This window comes from Phyllobates terribilis, unplaced genomic scaffold (genome assembly GCF_046119375.1).
Source record: "Phyllobates terribilis strain yellow unplaced genomic scaffold, ASM4611937v1 Scaffold_1274__1_contigs__length_337103, whole genome shotgun sequence".
Classification (NCBI taxonomy): domain Eukaryota; kingdom Metazoa; phylum Chordata; class Amphibia; order Anura; family Dendrobatidae; genus Phyllobates; species Phyllobates terribilis.
Genome location: NW_027364034.1, coordinates 1 through 15,205, shown reverse-complemented (window position 1 = coordinate 15,205; position 15,205 = coordinate 1). Strand labels below are relative to the sequence as shown.

The 15,205-nt window shown below is 48.7% G+C and overlaps 7 non-coding genes and 1 pseudogene across 7 annotated transcripts; all 8 read right to left on the bottom strand.

Moving 5' to 3' along the window:
- Positions 1–5,179: 5,179 nt before the first annotated feature.
- On the bottom strand, positions 5,180–5,257 carry LOC141244022 (U2 spliceosomal RNA; annotated as a pseudogene).
- Positions 5,258–6,369: 1,112 nt separating this feature from the next.
- LOC141243843 (U2 spliceosomal RNA) lies at positions 6,370–6,560 on the bottom strand. The gene has a single exon (XR_012307861.1). It is a non-coding gene; the product is annotated as a U2 spliceosomal RNA (small nuclear RNA).
- Positions 6,561–7,675: 1,115 nt separating this feature from the next.
- Positions 7,676–7,866, bottom strand: LOC141243831 (U2 spliceosomal RNA). Its single transcript, XR_012307850.1, has one exon. It is a non-coding gene; the product is annotated as a U2 spliceosomal RNA (small nuclear RNA).
- Positions 7,867–8,981: 1,115 nt separating this feature from the next.
- LOC141243954 (U2 spliceosomal RNA) lies at positions 8,982–9,172 on the bottom strand. The gene has a single exon (XR_012307965.1). It is a non-coding gene; the product is annotated as a U2 spliceosomal RNA (small nuclear RNA).
- Positions 9,173–10,287: 1,115 nt separating this feature from the next.
- Positions 10,288–10,478, bottom strand: LOC141244060 (U2 spliceosomal RNA). The gene has a single exon (XR_012308050.1). It is a non-coding gene; the product is annotated as a U2 spliceosomal RNA (small nuclear RNA).
- A 1,112-nt stretch (positions 10,479–11,590) lies between these two features.
- On the bottom strand, positions 11,591–11,781 carry LOC141244049 (U2 spliceosomal RNA). The gene has a single exon (XR_012308039.1). It is a non-coding gene; the product is annotated as a U2 spliceosomal RNA (small nuclear RNA).
- A 1,115-nt stretch (positions 11,782–12,896) lies between these two features.
- Positions 12,897–13,087, bottom strand: LOC141244037 (U2 spliceosomal RNA). Its single transcript, XR_012308028.1, has one exon. It is a non-coding gene; the product is annotated as a U2 spliceosomal RNA (small nuclear RNA).
- Positions 13,088–14,202: 1,115 nt separating this feature from the next.
- On the bottom strand, positions 14,203–14,398 carry LOC141244016 (U2 spliceosomal RNA). Its single transcript, XR_012308020.1, has one exon. It is a non-coding gene; the product is annotated as a U2 spliceosomal RNA (small nuclear RNA).
- Between the last annotated feature and the right edge of the window lie 807 nt (positions 14,399–15,205).

Sequence of the window (15,205 nt, the reverse complement as noted above, 5' to 3'; positions counted from 1 at the left end):
GGTTCCTGGCGACCCAAACGGCATCCTTGAAGCAGTTCATAAGGCGCCAAGCCTCCTGGATGGCTCCGACGGTATGAACCCCAGGGAAGAGTCCGTAAAGCACAGAATGGTGCGATAGGCTCGCCCTGGGGACAGAGTTCCTCAGGTCGTCCTCAAGTGCAGTCAATAGGCGCTGTGCAAATCCGCAGTCCCAAAAAGTGTGCAAAGATGTTTCCTCCACGAAGGGGCACCTTGGGCAGTACCGGGTCTTGCACAGGTTCCGGGCATGCATGAATGACCGGACGGGCAGTCCGCCCTGAATCGCCATCCACGACAAGTCCTTGTGCCCGTTGGTCAGCCTGTCAGACGACACATTTGTCCACACAGTCTCCAGCGTGTCCTCGTGAAGTCCTGTGATGTTCTCCACGTCATCCTTGGCTCTGATTAGCTTGTGGATAGTTTTGGGCTTCCACAAGTCGGGCTTGAGTCCCTCCAGTTGATGCTCCCCCACAAATCGAACGACGTCTCCGTAGAACCATGGCGTCGTCCAGTTGTAGGGGAAGGAGCTGTCCCACTTGTCCCAGCCGAGTCGCCTCCAAAGAGGAAGCAGGAAGAAGCGAGACATGGACCTGCCCGCGGAGCCATTCTTGACTTGCAAAGTCCGGCGGACACAATCACACACAAAAGAGGATCGCAGGAGGGTGGGGATATCTGGAACGCCCTTCCCACCCTTGTGAGGCTCCTTGTACATGACGGCCCGCCTGACTCTGTCCATCTTGGATCCCCAGACAAAGTGAAACACTGTCCTGGTAATGGCCCTGCACACAGTGACGTGTGGGGGCCAGGCCTGCGCCGTGTACTGCAAGACGGGCAGGACCTCATTACGCAGGACGAGTGCCTTACCCTCACAAGTGAGGTGTCTGAGGCTCCAGAGTCCGATCCGTTGCTTCACCTTGGCCAAGCGTTCTTGCCAGGACTTGAGGGCCGCTCCTTCCTTCCCGAACCAGACTCCCAGCACCTTGAGGAAATCCGGTTGAATGTTGAAGGGGAAGGGGGCGGAGGAGGCCGGCTGCCAATCCCCGAAGAGCATGGCTTCCGACTTCCTGCAGTTGACTTTGGCCCCTGAAGCCCGGCCGAACCTCTCACACGTCTGGACGAGGGCGTCGACTGAACCACGATCAGCGCAGAAGACGGTGACGTCGTCCATGTAGAGCGAGCACTTGACCTCATGTCGTCCCGGACCCGGTGCGGTGATCCCTCTGATCTCTCCATTCTGCCGGATAGCCTCTGCGAAGAGTTCTATAACACAAACAAAAAGAAGAGGTGATAGAGGGCAGCCTTGTCTGACCCCAGAGAGGACAGGGAAGGGGTCAGTCTTCCAGCCGTTCACCAACACCGAGCTGTGGATATCAAAATACATCAGACGGACATACGAACAAAACATGTTACCCAAACCTAACCGGTGCAGAGCTCGGCCCATGAACTCGTGGGAAACCCGGTCGAAGGCCTTCTCCTGATCCAAGGAGACCAGGGCCGCATGTGCGCGGCGGACCTTGATGTACTCGACCGTGTCCCGCACGAGAGCGAGGCTGTCTGCGATGCGACGTCCAGGGATGCCGCAGGTCTGGTCCGGGTGGATGATCCGTCCGATGACCGTCTTAAGTCGTGTCGCCATCGTCTTGGCCAGGATCTTGTAGTCCACGTTGAGCAGAGTGATGGGACGCCAATTCCTCAGGTCGCACCTCTCTCCCTTCCGCTTGTACAGGATCGTGACCATTCCTTCCCTCAAAGATGGAGGCATTCTACCCTCCACCACCATCTCCTCGTACAGGTCCAACAGGTCCGGACAGATGAGGTCTCCCAGCGCTACATAGAGCTCCGCTGGAAGACCATCACTGCCCGGGGTCCTGCCGGTCCTAAAGGATTTAGCGGCAGAGAGCAATTCGCCCACCATCAGAGGTTTGTCCAAGGCTGCCGTGCCTGCAGGATCAAGATGGTTAGTGATACCTGACAGGAACTTTTCAGCAGCGTCGGGGTCGGTAGTCTTGTGGGAGTAGAGTTCGCTGTAGAAGTCGCTGACGACCCTCATCACGTCCTCCTTCCCACGTCGCATGTTTCCGCTCTCGTCTCGCAGCTCGTTCAGGGGCGTGTGACCGGCATGAAGTTTCCTGAAAAAGAATGAGTTACATTTCTCACCCTTCTCCAGATTCTCCACTTTGGAACGGAAGATGATTCGCTTGGACTCCTCCTCAAAGTGCCTTTTCAGGCTCTTCTTGGTCTCCTCCAGCTCCTCCCTCACGTCCCAGCCGCAGTGAAGAAGGTCCTGCAGCGACCGCAGCTCGCGCTGCAGCCCTCTGAAGTCCCTCCTCTTCTCACACTCCTGTTGTCGACCCTTGGCCTGAAAGAAACAGCGAAACTCAAGTTTAACATATTCCCACCAATCAGAGACTGTTTGGAAGCTACCCTTGTAGGACTGCCACATTGCGTAGGCTGCTCTCAGCTCCTCCACGACTTCATCCTGAGCCAGCAGAGCACAATTCAGCTTCCAGGAGCCGGGGCCGGACGGAAAACCGTCGCCGAGGACACCTTGTAAGTGAATGGCTCTGTGGTCGGAGAAGAAGCAGGAGACCATCGAGTGCCTACTCTGCCTGACTGCCCGAGAGGTGAACACAAAGTCAATCCTGGAGCGGAGTGAGCCATCGGGTCGGCTCCACGAATAGTTCGTGGAGCCTCTCCCCATGGAGCCCACCACGTCCTGAAGAGAGGCCTCGGTTACCATCTCGATGAGCAGCTTGGACGTGATGTCCAACTTGGCAGATGTGCCAGAACTACGACCGTCCTCCTCGATGGGGCAGTTGAAATCCCCGGCCATCACTAAGGTCCTGGTGGTGGCAAGCTGAAGCCGCAGGGTCTGGAAAAGCTCCAAACGCTCATTCTTCAGTGGGGACGCATACACGTTGATGAACCTGACAGGTTCTCCCGCCCAGTTGCCATCTACAACAAGAGCCCTGCCGCAGATGAGCTCCTGGATGGACTCAAGCGTGAATGCGCCCCCCCTGATCAGAATTGCGACCCCCGCAGACTTGCAGTCACCCCCACCGGACCAGTAGGATGGACCGTGGGACCACTCCCTGGCCAGATGTTTGAAGGACCTAGAGGAGGGAAGGGAACATTCCTGCAACATATAAACATCACACAACTGGGAAGTAAGGAAGGCATAAATAGTCTGACGTCTGAACTTGTCCTTGATGCTCCTGACATTAATGGAAAATAAGTTAATATTAGCCATCATGTAGGGAAAAAAGAAAAAGTTAGCGCAGGCAATACACCTTAGTTACCACTCCGGTCGGGTGGTCCCTCGTCGGTGTTGACTGCTGGTGACGGGATCACCAGCAGGCCCTCTTCCTCCATCTGGTCAAGCAGCGCGGCCTCAATCTCGGCGACCACCAGTTCCTCCTCTTCTGGCTCGGCCACCAGGGTCTCAACCATGTGCTCCATCTCTTCTGGCTCAGGGAGGGTATCCTCCTTTTCGCCTACGAAATCCAGAATCTTCTTTTTGGAGGATTCAGTAGCAGGGCTGTCCTCCACCTTCCTCTTTCCCCGGGTTGGAACTGGGGAGACAAGAAGGGGAAAATCCTCCTCGGAATAGATAGCGGCGGGTGGAGGAAAGGTTAATTCCACCGCTACCATGGTCTGGGGAGGGAGAGTGGCTGCCGGGGCAGGGGAAAGGACACCTGCTGAGGAGTAGGGGAAGGAGGAAGAGGAAGTGGAATCCTCAGCAGGGGTGGCCGGGGTGGGGGGGGATTGGACGGGGGTGGCAGGGGGAGGGATCGAGAGAGGGGTGACAGAACTCTTACCCTCCTTTGACTTTTTCTTCTGCTTCGGAGCTGCTGGGACCGTCGCTGGGGCTTTGGCCACCGACTCCTTGACCGCTTTGGCCTTGGTCGTCTCGGCCTTGGCCGCTGGGGCCTTGGTCGTCGCGTCCTTGACCTTCACAGGCCTGGTCGTCGGGGCCTTGTCCTCCGTAGCTGGGGTCGTCGCAACCACCGATGCCCAGGATCTCTCACGCCTGGCGCAATCCTTGTACAGATGAGCCGCCAGCCCACACAGGTTGCAAGACGTCTTCTTCGGGCAGTCCTTCGAGCTGTGTCCCGTCACTCGACAAATCCTGCAGGCATCCTCCTTGCAGTCCTTCATCTCGTGGCCGTTCTTGCCGCATCTCCTGCAGTTCAGCGGCATGTCCGGGTAATAGATGAGGCCGTAGGAGTTGCCCAGGGAGAATGTCGGGGGCAGGTGCCGAAGTCCGTCTGAGTACGCCAGGTCCCTGTGAAGTCTAACGGTCACCGACCACTTACCTGTCCAGAAGCCGAGTCCATTCAGAATGTGAGAGGGTTCCTTCACAACCAAACAGAAGCGTCTCAGGAAGGTACAGATGTCTTGGCCTGGGGTGTGCGGGTTGCGCATGGAGACCGTGATCCTCCTTTCATCCCTCTGGATAGGGCAGCTACCTGTAAAGGCAGAGAAAGAATTATCCGGTCCTTTTGCGCTTACCATTTCCCAGAACCTCCTGCAGGTGTTCACAGTGGCGAAGGTGACGAAGAAGATCCCCGTCAAGAAGGTCAGGATGCTGAGGGTGTCCGACCTGGAGAAGCCTCGATCCAGCAGCATCTTCTGGCAGAACACGTCCGAGGACATGTCCGGCACCCTCCCATCCACTTCCTTCAGCTTCAGGGCCACCGTCTGCCGCATCCATGGCTCCAAGGCTGGAGCTTCGTGGCGGGGCTTCTGGGGTCCCTTCTGCTGGCCAGTCGTGGAGGCAGAGTCCTTGGGGTCAGAATCGGCTCCTGGCTGGGCCCTCCTGGCTGTCCCCAGCTCCAGGCTCTTCTTTTCGGCCTTCCTCGCAGCGCTTGCCATGGCTTTCCTCCTGCAGTTACTTCTTGGAGCTGGATCTGGAACTCTTCCCGGAATGGGTGGAGCTATGCAGATTCTTCTCCCGTCGTGTTCTGGACAAATTCCCCGAAAGGTCTTTGTCTCGATGATTTTCTTCCTCGAAGATTCCACAGGACAGCCCGATTCTTCTCCGAGTCTTCGTCTTCTTCTGGATTCTTTAGAGCTTCTTCCTCCCACCGATATCCGCCTTCGTTCTCTGATGTCAGCTGGGCTCCGAAGCTCTTCTCCTTCCGAGTTCGATCGCTCTCGTCAAGTGTAGATAGTAGCTCTTGTGTTCTTAAAAGAACAGATACTACACTTGATCTTAGCCAAAAGGCCGAGAAGCGATAACCAGAATTGGTTTCAAACTACGGAGCCACCCAAGGATCCTGAAAAGTCCATTTGTGGAGATGAGCTCCTGGACTCCCGTTAAGAAGACATGTTGTCAACCTCTAGATCCCTTACATGCCTGCACTTTTCGGCTTGCTGCTGCTGCAATCCACGCGTTTTAGATCTGCATAACTCCACCTCTTTAAACACAGCACCTTCACCCCCTGCTGTTCCCACCCGCCTCAACACTGTTGGAAGGGAGGAGAACCAATTAAGGCGGGGGGTGGGGTGGAACGAGCAGCTGTCTACCCTTAGCAGGAGGGCTCCTGATTACATACCTCTCCTGCTGCTGCTGCTGGCTGTCCAGCAGCAGACTGAAGGTGGCTGCTGCTGTGCACAGGTATATAAAGGCTCAGAGCCTATTATGACACGCGCAGCCAGCGTTCCATTGCCACATTCCATCTACTGCAGGCAGGATACCTGGCTGGCTGAATGTCGCTGAGAAGCTCACAGAGACCGCCATAAGCAACAGTTTAACAGAATGCCACAGACTAATCAACCAAACTTTTTGGGTTGGGTTCTCTTTTATAGTCTGCAGGCATTAAATGAAAGAAGTCAGTGTTCCAGCAGAAGGAGACAACGTTTCAGAAAAGGCATTGTAGCAAACCAAAAAAGAAATTTTAAGCGCAGCAGAGTAACCAGCGCACATACCTGTTAGCTCAGGTGAGTTTAAAAGGCTGCTGTTGATAACAAGGGCATTTGCTAAATAGATGGTGTGTGTGCAACAATATACTGAAAGGTCAGTTATATTGTGCAGCTTATCTCACCACCTGTAGTTATTTAGGTGAAAGCTCCAAAATGCTTGCCTAATATGTCTGTTTATCCAAAAGGAAGTAAAAAGGGAGAGCTAGAAAGATAGCATTGCATCACATTACATGGCAATGCAATGCACAGTTGCTGAAGTTGAACCAAAATGAGCTTGTAATCTGGCTTCTGCAACTTTGAACATGAAAAATCCAATGAGGAGAAGAAAAGCAAAGCCAAAGAGTCCATCCCAAAATCCGACAAACAAGCAAAATGAACAAAAAACATTGAATTCAATTCTTTCTGATTTTAGAAACTGCATTAAAGAAGGGGTGCACCGGTCCTGGAGATACTGCAATACCAGGTCAATGCGTGGAGTGGACAGAGCAAGCTCTTTTTCCATCTCCCTGTTCTAAAAATCCATTTAATATATGGTCCCCAGATAGGGGACGTATCAGATATTAAACTGATAAGAACAGATACTACACTTGATCTTAGCCAAAAGGCCGAGAAGCGATAACCAGAATTGGTTTCAAACTACGGAGCCACCCAAGGATCCTGAAAAGTCCATTTGTGGAGATGAGCTCCTGGACTCCCGTTAAGAAGACATGTTGTCAACCTCTAGATCCCTTACATGCCTGCACTTTTCGGCTTGCTGCTGCTGCAATCCACGCGTTTTAGATCTGCATAACTCCACCTCTTTAAACACAGCACCTTCACCCCCTGCTGTTCCCACCCGCCTCAACACCGTTGGAAGGGAGGAGAACCAATTAAGGCGGGGGGTGGGGTGGAACGAGCAGCTGTCTACCCTTAGCAGGAGGGCTCCTGATTACATACCTCTCCTGCTGCTGCTGCTGCTGGCTGTCCAGCAGCAGACTGAAGGTGGCTGCTGCTGTGCACAGGTATATAAAGGCTCAGAGCCTATTATGACACGCGCAGCCAGCGTTCCATTGCCACATTCCATCTACTGCAGGCAGGATACCTGGCTGGCTGAATGTCGCTGAGAAGCTCACAGAGACCGCCATAAGCAACAGTTTAACAGAATGCCACAGACTAATCAACCAAACTTTTTGGGTTGGGTTCTCTTTTATAGTCTGCAGGCATTAAATGAAAGAAGTCAGTGTTCCAGCAGAAGGAGACAACGTTTCAGAAAAGGCATTGTAGCAAACCAAAAAAGAAATTTTAAGCGCAGCAGAGTAACCAGCGCACATACCTGTTAGCTCAGGTGAGTTTAAAAGGCTGCTGTTGATAACAAGGGCATTTGCTAAATAGATGGTGTGTGTGCAACAATATACTGAAAGGTCAATTATATTGTGCAGCTTATCTCACCACCTGTAGTTATTTAGGTGAAAGCTCCAAAATGCTTGCCTAATATGTCTGTTTATCCAAAAGGAAGTAAAAAGGGAGAGCTAGAAAGATAGCATTGCATCACATTACATGGCAATGCAATGCACAGTTGCTGAAGTTGAACCAAAATGAGCTTGTAATCTGGCTTCTGCAACTTTGAACATGAAAAATCCAATGAGGAGAAGAAAAGCAAAGCCAAAGAGTCCATCCCAAAATCCGACAAACAAGCAAAATGAACAAAAAACATTGAATTCAATTCTTTCTGATTTTAGAAACTGCATTAAAGAAGGGGTGCACCGGTCCTGGAGATACTGCAATACCAGGTCAATGCGTGGAGTGGACAGAGCAAGCTCTTTTTCCATCTCCCTGTTCTAAAAATCCATTTAATATATGGTCCCCAGATAGGGGACGTATCAGATATTAAACTGATAAGAACAGATACTACACTTGATCTTAGCCAAAAGGCCGAGAAGCGATAACCAGAATTGGTTTCAAACTACGGAGCCACCCAAGGATCCTGAAAAGTCCATTTGTGGAGATGAGCTCCTGGACTCCCGTTAAGAAGACATGTTGTCAACCTCTAGATCCCTTACATGCCTGCACTTTTCGGCTTGCTGCTGCTGCAATCCACGCGTTTTAGATCTGCATAACTCCACCTCTTTAAACACAGCACCTTCACCCCCTGCTGTTCCCACCCGCCTCAACACCGTTGGAAGGGAGGAGAACCAATTAAGGCGGGGGGTGGGGTGGAACGAGCAGCTGTCTACCCTTAGCAGGAGGGCTCCTGATTACATACCTCTCCTGCTGCTGCTGCTGCTGGCTGTCCAGCAGCAGACTGAAGGTGGCTGCTGCTGTGCACAGGTATATAAAGGCTCAGAGCCTATTATGACACGCGCAGCCAGCGTTCCATTGCCACATTCCATCTACTGCAGGCAGGATACCTGGCTGGCTGAATGTCGCTGAGAAGCTCACAGAGACCGCCATAAGCAACAGTTTAACAGAATGCCACAGACTAATCAACCAAACTTTTTGGGTTGGGTTCTCTTTTATAGTCTGCAGGCATTAAATGAAAGAAGTCAGTGTTCCAGCAGAAGGAGACAACGTTTCAGAAAAGGCATTGTAGCAAACCAAAAAAGAAATTTTAAGCACAGCAGAGTAACCAGCGCACATACCTGTTAGCTCAGGTGAGTTTAAAAGGCTGCTGTTGATAACAAGGGCATTTGCTAAATAGATGGTGTGTGTGCAACAATATACTGAAAGGTCAATTATATTGTGCAGCTTATCTCACCACCTGTAGTTATTTAGGTGAAAGCTCCAAAATGCTTGCCTAATATGTCTGTTTATCCAAAAGGAAGTAAAAAGGGAGAGCTAGAAAGATAGCATTGCATCACATTACATGGCAATGCAATGCACAGTTGCTGAAGTTGAACCAAAATGAGCTTGTAATCTGGCTTCTGCAACTTTGAACATGAAAAATCCAATGAGGAGAAGAAAAGCAAAGCCAAAGAGTCCATCCCAAAATCCGACAAACAAGCAAAATGAACAAAAAACATTGAATTCAATTCTTTCTGATTTTAGAAACTGCATTAAAGAAGGGGTGCACCGGTCCTGGAGATACTGCAATACCAGGTCAATGCGTGGAGTGGACAGAGCAAGCTCTTTGTCCATCTCCCTGTTCTAAAAATCCATTTAATATATGGTCCCCAGATAGGGGACGTATCAGATATTAAACTGATAAGAACAGATACTACACTTGATCTTAGCCAAAAGGCCGAGAAGCGATAACCAGAATTGGTTTCAAACTACGGAGCCACCCAAGGATCCTGAAAAGTCCATTTGTGGAGATGAGCTCCTGGACTCCCGTTAAGAAGACATGTTGTCAACCTCTAGATCCCTTACATGCCTGCACTTTTCGGCTTGCTGCTGCTGCAATCCACGCGTTTTAGATCTGCATAACTCCACCTCTTTAAACACAGCACCTTCACCCCCTGCTGTTCCCACCCGCCTCAACACCGTTGGAAGGGAGGAGAACCAATTAAGGCGGGGGGTGGGGTGGAACGAGCAGCTGTCTACCCTTAGCAGGAGGGCTCCTGATTACATACCTCTCCTGCTGCTGCTGCTGCTGGCTGTCCAGCAGCAGACTGAAGGTGGCTGCTGCTGTGCACAGGTATATAAAGGCTCAGAGCCTATTATGACACGCGCAGCCAGCGTTCCATTGCCACATTCCATCTACTGCAGGCAGGATACCTGGCTGGCTGAATGTCGCTGAGAAGCTCACAGAGACCGCCATAAGCAACAGTTTAACAGAATGCCACAGACTAATCAACCAAACTTTTTGGGTTGGGTTCTCTTTTATAGTCTGCAGGCATTAAATGAAAGAAGTCAGTGTTCCAGCAGAAGGAGACAACGTTTCAGAAAAGGCATTGTAGCAAACCAAAAAAGAAATTTTAAGCGCAGCAGAGTAACCAGCGCACATACCTGTTAGCTCAGGTGAGTTTAAAAGGCTGCTGTTGATAACAAGGGCATTTGCTAAATAGATGGTGTGTGTGCAACAATATACTGAAAGGTCAATTATATTGTGCAGCTTATCTCACCACCTGTAGTTATTTAGGTGAAAGCTCCAAAATGCTTGCCTAATATGTCTGTTTATCCAAAAGGAAGTAAAAAGGGAGAGCTAGAAAGATAGCATTGCATCACATTACATGGCAATGCAATGCACAGTTGCTGAAGTTGAACCAAAATGAGCTTGTAATCTGGCTTCTGCAACTTTGAACATGAAAAATCCAATGAGGAGAAGAAAAGCAAAGCCAAAGAGTCCATCCCAAAATCCGACAAACAAGCAAAATGAACAAAAAACATTGAATTCAATTCTTTCTGATTTTAGAAACTGCATTAAAGAAGGGGTGCACCGGTCCTGGAGATACTGCAATACCAGGTCAATGCGTGGAGTGGACAGAGCAAGCTCTTTTTCCATCTCCCTGTTCTAAAAATCCATTTAATATATGGTCCCCAGATAGGGGACGTATCAGATATTAAACTGATAAGAACAGATACTACACTTGATCTTAGCCAAAAGGCCGAGAAGCGATAACCAGAATTGGTTTCAAACTACGGAGCCACCCAAGGATCCTGAAAAGTCCATTTGTGGAGATGAGCTCCTGGACTCCCGTTAAGAAGACATGTTGTCAACCTCTAGATCCCTTACATGCCTGCACTTTTCGGCTTGCTGCTGCTGCAATCCACGCGTTTTAGATCTGCATAACTCCACCTCTTTAAACACAGCACCTTCACCCCCTGCTGTTCCCACCCGCCTCAACACTGTTGGAAGGGAGGAGAACCAATTAAGGCGGGGGGTGGGGTGGAACGAGCAGCTGTCTACCCTTAGCAGGAGGGCTCCTGATTACATACCTCTCCTGCTGCTGCTGCTGGCTGTCCAGCAGCAGACTGAAGGTGGCTGCTGCTGTGCACAGGTATATAAAGGCTCAGAGCCTATTATGACACGCGCAGCCAGCGTTCCATTGCCACATTCCATCTACTGCAGGCAGGATACCTGGCTGGCTGAATGTCGCTGAGAAGCTCACAGAGACCGCCATAAGCAACAGTTTAACAGAATGCCACAGACTAATCAACCAAACTTTTTGGGTTGGGTTCTCTTTTATAGTCTGCAGGCATTAAATGAAAGAAGTCAGTGTTCCAGCAGAAGGAGACAACGTTTCAGAAAAGGCATTGTAGCAAACCAAAAAAGAAATTTTAAGCGCAGCAGAGTAACCAGCGCACATACCTGTTAGCTCAGGTGAGTTTAAAAGGCTGCTGTTGATAACAAGGGCATTTGCTAAATAGATGGTGTGTGTGCAACAATATACTGAAAGGTCAGTTATATTGTGCAGCTTATCTCACCACCTGTAGTTATTTAGGTGAAAGCTCCAAAATGCTTGCCTAATATGTCTGTTTATCCAAAAGGAAGTAAAAAGGGAGAGCTAGAAAGATAGCATTGCATCACATTACATGGCAATGCAATGCACAGTTGCTGAAGTTGAACCAAAATGAGCTTGTAATCTGGCTTCTGCAACTTTGAACATGAAAAATCCAATGAGGAGAAGAAAAGCAAAGCCAAAGAGTCCATCCCAAAATCCGACAAACAAGCAAAATGAACAAAAAACATTGAATTCAATTCTTTCTGATTTTAGAAACTGCATTAAAGAAGGGGTGCACCGGTCCTGGAGATACTGCAATACCAGGTCAATGCGTGGAGTGGACAGAGCAAGCTCTTTTTCCATCTCCCTGTTCTAAAAATCCATTTAATATATGGTCCCCAGATAGGGGACGTATCAGATATTAAACTGATAAGAACAGATACTACACTTGATCTTAGCCAAAAGGCCGAGAAGCGATAACCAGAATTGGTTTCAAACTACGGAGCCACCCAAGGATCCTGAAAAGTCCATTTGTGGAGATGAGCTCCTGGACTCCCGTTAAGAAGACATGTTGTCAACCTCTAGATCCCTTACATGCCTGCACTTTTCGGCTTGCTGCTGCTGCAATCCACGCGTTTTAGATCTGCATAACTCCACCTCTTTAAACACAGCACCTTCACCCCCTGCTGTTCCCACCCGCCTCAACACCGTTGGAAGGGAGGAGAACCAATTAAGGCGGGGGGTGGGGTGGAACGAGCAGCTGTCTACCCTTAGCAGGAGGGCTCCTGATTACATACCTCTCCTGCTGCTGCTGCTGCTGGCTGTCCAGCAGCAGACTGAAGGTGGCTGCTGCTGTGCACAGGTATATAAAGGCTCAGAGCCTATTATGACACGCGCAGCCAGCGTTCCATTGCCACATTCCATCTACTGCAGGCAGGATACCTGGCTGGCTGAATGTCGCTGAGAAGCTCACAGAGACCGCCATAAGCAACAGTTTAACAGAATGCCACAGACTAATCAACCAAACTTTTTGGGTTGGGTTCTCTTTTATAGTCTGCAGGCATTAAATGAAAGAAGTCAGTGTTCCAGCAGAAGGAGACAACGTTTCAGAAAAGGCATTGTAGCAAACCAAAAAAGAAATTTTAAGCGCAGCAGAGTAACCAGCGCACATACCTGTTAGCTCAGGTGAGTTTAAAAGGCTGCTGTTGATAACAAGGGCATTTGCTAAATAGATGGTGTGTGTGCAACAATATACTGAAAGGTCAATTATATTGTGCAGCTTATCTCACCACCTGTAGTTATTTAGGTGAAAGCTCCAAAATGCTTGCCTAATATGTCTGTTTATCCAAAAGGAAGTAAAAAGGGAGAGCTAGAAAGATAGCATTGCATCACATTACATGGCAATGCAATGCACAGTTGCTGAAGTTGAACCAAAATGAGCTTGTAATCTGGCTTCTGCAACTTTGAACATGAAAAATCCAATGAGGAGAAGAAAAGCAAAGCCAAAGAGTCCATCCCAAAATCCGACAAACAAGCAAAATGAACAAAAAACATTGAATTCAATTCTTTCTGATTTTAGAAACTGCATTAAAGAAGGGGTGCACCGGTCCTGGAGATACTGCAATACCAGGTCAATGCGTGGAGTGGACAGAGCAAGCTCTTTTTCCATCTCCCTGTTCTAAAAATCCATTTAATATATGGTCCCCAGATAGGGGACGTATCAGATATTAAACTGATAAGAACAGATACTACACTTGATCTTAGCCAAAAGGCCGAGAAGCGATAACCAGAATTGGTTTCAAACTACGGAGCCACCCAAGGATCCTGAAAAGTCCATTTGTGGAGATGAGCTCCTGGACTCCCGTTAAGAAGACATGTTGTCAACCTCTAGATCCCTTACATGCCTGCACTTTTCGGCTTGCTGCTGCTGCAATCCACGCGTTTTAGATCTGCATAACTCCACCTCTTTAAACACAGCACCTTCACCCCCTGCTGTTCCCACCCGCCTCAACACCGTTGGAAGGGAGGAGAACCAATTAAGGCGGGGGGTGGGGTGGAACGAGCAGCTGTCTACCCTTAGCAGGAGGGCTCCTGATTACATACCTCTCCTGCTGCTGCTGCTGCTGGCTGTCCAGCAGCAGACTGAAGGTGGCTGCTGCTGTGCACAGGTATATAAAGGCTCAGAGCCTATTATGACACGCGCAGCCAGCGTTCCTTTGCCACATTCCATCTACTGCAGGCAGGATACCTGGCTGTCTGAATGTCGCTGAGAAGCTCACAGAGACCGCCATAAGCAACAGTTTAACAGAATGCCACAGACTAATCAACCAAACTTTTTGGGTTGGGTTCTCTTTTATAGTCTGCAGGCATTAAATGAAAGAAGTCAGTGTTCCAGCAGAAGGAGACAACGTTTCAGAAAAGGCATTGTAGCAAACCAAAAAAGAAATTTTAAGCGCAGCAGAGTAACCAGCGCACATACCTGTTAGCTCAGGTGAGTTTAAAAGGCTGCTGTTGATAACAAGGGCATTTGCTAAATAGATGGTGTGTGTGCAACAATATACTGAAAGGTCAATTATATTGTGCAGCTTATCTCACCACCTGTAGTTATTTAGGTGAAAGCTCCAAAATGCTTGCCTAATATGTCTGTTTATCCAAAAGGAAGTAAAAAGGGAGAGCTAGAAAGATAGCATTGCATCACATTACATGGCAATGCAATGCACAGTTGCTGAAGTTGAACCAAAATGAGCTTGTAATCTGGCTTCTGCAACTTTGAACATGAAAAATCCAATGAGGAGAAGAAAAGCAAAGCCAAAGAGTCCATCCCAAAATCCGACAAACAAGCAAAATGAACAAAAAACATTGAATTCAATTCTTTCTGATTTTAGAAACTGCATTAAAGAAGGGGTGCACCGGTCCTGGAGATACTGCAATACCAGGTCAATGCGTGGAGTGGACAGAGCAAGCTCTTTTTCCATCTCCCTATTCTAAAAATCCATTTAATATATGGTCCCCAGATAGGGGACGTATCAGATATTAAACTGATAAGAACAGATTTTTTTTTTTTTTTTTTTTTTTTTCTCCTCAGACGAGGAAATTCCACAGTCTATGGAAACCAGACAAAGGAAAATTCCATCAAAACAGCTGCGTCAAATCCAATACGCAATTTGCTGTCCCCATCATCATCGGAAATATTTATTTCATATTTCAAAACAACAATAACAAAAATCAAGAGGTACTAACAATATATCTCCACTTTTTAACTTTCCATATTCCCTCCGCATCCACTTCCCCTCTCCTCTTTTTGTCCCATAGGAAACACACATACATCTTCCCCAAAATCACCTTCACACTATCCTTTACAGCAATTTCCTTCCTTTTAAACACATACACATTCCTCACATCCCATAACACTTCCTTTATACATGCAAGCATCAACCACAAGACTCTTTCCTTCGTCCCATCACATATTCCCAAACCAAACATAAACAACTCAAAAGACAACAAATTCACACCACACAATTCTTTACACAAAGGCCCCATTCTCCCAATCACATCTCTAGCATACTGGCAATTCCAAAAAACATGCAACACACTTTCCCTTCCACCACAGCCATTTCTTGGACACATTTCACTCCTCACCAAACCTCTATTCCTCTGAAACTCTCTCACAGGTAATACTCCATGTAAAGACTGCCACACAACTTCACTCTGTTTGTTGGTCATACCACTCATCCGCACTTTCTTCCAAACCTTCTGCACATCACCACCCCTAACCATATTTATTCCACATTCTACCTCTCTACATTCAATCATCCTATACACAGCCTTCTTATTCTCCAGCAATCTCACATCTGCATCACACAGTTCATACCTCACCAAAAACTTATAAACCCACACATACC